Here is a 2,165-nt window from a genome sequence, read left to right on the forward strand (position 1 = left end):
CACAAGGAATTGGATACTGCATTTTGAAGATTGCACAACATGCTGAAATGAGGGTCCTGGGTGAGAAAGGAGGGGGGTGTCAAAGGAAAGCAGTGCCCTAAAATGAGGCCTCCAGCATTCAGACCCACCATCTGTTGAGTGCTGGGTCTGAATTCTACCCGGTTCTACCTGGCTCTTTTCCTCTGACTGAAGCCACACTTACTTGATATTGTGCAGCTTTCGCGTGACTATCATTGGAAAGTCGATTTCAAAATATTTACTTGGGAGAAGATCTTCATCCTGGGAAAAACACACAATCAGTCTTTATAACTATTTCTTCACTCACATATTTACTGATCATCTTCCATGTACTAAGCACTAGGTGCATAAGAGCAAGGAGATATTTAAAGATTTCAAATCAGGGAAATGATGTGGTCAGAAATGTATTTTTCAAATTGCTTTGTTCTCAGCATGAAGAATAGATTTGAGGGAAGCAAGAATGGGTGGAGGATAAAAGCTAAGAGGCCACTATAATCGTCCAGGTAAGAAGGTGTGTGGAGAGCCTGAACTGGGGGCAGCAGCCATGAGGGAGATGCGGAGTGAAAGGCACTTTGGAAGTAGGAAACGCACAGCAGTTTTCAAAAAGCAGCTTGAGACCTGTTACAGAGGGTCAGGAAATCAACGTAGTGGGTTTTGACCAAGATTTTGTGAGATGAAACAGAATAAAGCAGATAATATCAGAAAGCACCACATGTATAAAGGGTAAGTCTTATTTTGGAATTATTTTTCTGTTACAGAGAAGTATAGTGACGTGGTTAGTATGTGCAGAGGAAAGAGGAAAAAATTTGGAGTTGGATGAGCTGGTCCCAATGTTTGCTCCCCGTTCCAATGCCACTGGCTGTACAACCCTGGAAGCAGAACCTTTTGCAGCCCCACTTTCCCATCTGTGCAAAACCCCTCACAGAACTCTCAGGTTGATTCATGAGGTCATGCATGTAAAAGCACTTCACAAATGTCAGTTCTCTTATCTTGAAAGAAGAATGCAGAGGCAAATGATGAACATCAAGCCTGTATAGAGGCCACTGTTTCCTCACCTGAGTAAGAGAAAGGTTGGGAACTGTGATGATCACACACCTTCTTATTGGGTGAGCAGACCAGGAAAAAAAAAAAAGATCTGCAGGCGGGTTATAACCATACACTCTATCCTGGCCTACGTCTGCAAGAAATTTGGGGAAATGCACGTACCCATTACTGCCACACGACTGACCTGATAGAAGAAAGAAGCAAAATCCGTACAAACCTATAAAAAATAAATGCAATCAGTGAGGACTTTGTAGGAAAAAGTGTGGCCCTAAAAAACCCTGTCCAGGATTCAAAGACAGCACTTTAGTCCTTGTTCTGCCACCACCTAGACCCAAGTCTCCTTCCCCAGGAGTGAGTGTAATTATACCTACACTCATACCCTAATAAGGCAGTTAAGGAATCAAATCAGAGAATGACTACAAAAGGATTTTACATCATAGTATCATCACCCAGTCTTGCAAATCTCTCAATTTTCCCTAAGATGCCATTATGCCAACAATAAAATCTTGGTTATCAAAATGACAAATGCACGGGCTCTTGGTTCAGGCAATTCTACTGGTGGAATTTTTCCTCCTGATGTATTTCCACACATGCACAGGGAAATACACACAAGGATTTTTACTATAACCCTGTTTGTAACCACAAATATTAGAAAAAACCTAAAAGATCTAGGGCCTGGGTGAGACTAAATATGGGACTGATGGTGATCGTAGGGTGCGCCCAGGCAGCGGGGATGGGTGGGAGACAGGTTGTCACTGCACACCTTTTAATGTATTTTTCAAAATTTTGAGCCAGGGCGACATCTTCAAAAAATTAAATGTAGGGCCGGCCCAGTGGCGCACTGCTACAGTGCGCCGCTTGGGAGCTTGGTGGCGCTCCCGCCGAGGGTTCAGATCCCACATACAGACCGGTTCCCGCTCACTGGCTGAGCGAGGTGCGGGAGCAACACCGAGGGTTGCGATCCCGTTGCCGGACCCGGTCCGGTACAGGCGCGACACTGAGGGTTGCAATCCGTTGCCGGACATGGAAAAAGACACAAAGGAAAAAAAAAATTAAATGTAAATAATTGGGGAGGGAGAAGGGGAATTTTAACTTACCTTCAA

General features: G+C 44.2%; 1 long non-coding RNA gene across 1 annotated transcript in view; it reads right to left on the reverse strand.

Moving 5' to 3' along the window:
• Positions 1-202: 202 nt before the first annotated feature.
• The window catches only part of LOC103583339, a 2,940-nt gene continuing 977 nt past the window's right edge, over positions 203-2,165 (reverse strand). The window contains exon 2 of the long non-coding RNA XR_549851.1: positions 203-279. This is a non-coding gene — a long non-coding RNA (uncharacterized LOC103583339). The remainder of the gene's footprint in view (positions 280-2,165) is intronic.

The sequence above is a fragment of the Galeopterus variegatus genome, unplaced genomic scaffold (genome assembly GCF_000696425.1).
Source record: "Galeopterus variegatus unplaced genomic scaffold, G_variegatus-3.0.2 Scaffold21835, whole genome shotgun sequence".
Taxonomy (NCBI): Eukaryota; Metazoa; Chordata; class Mammalia; order Dermoptera; family Cynocephalidae; genus Galeopterus; species Galeopterus variegatus.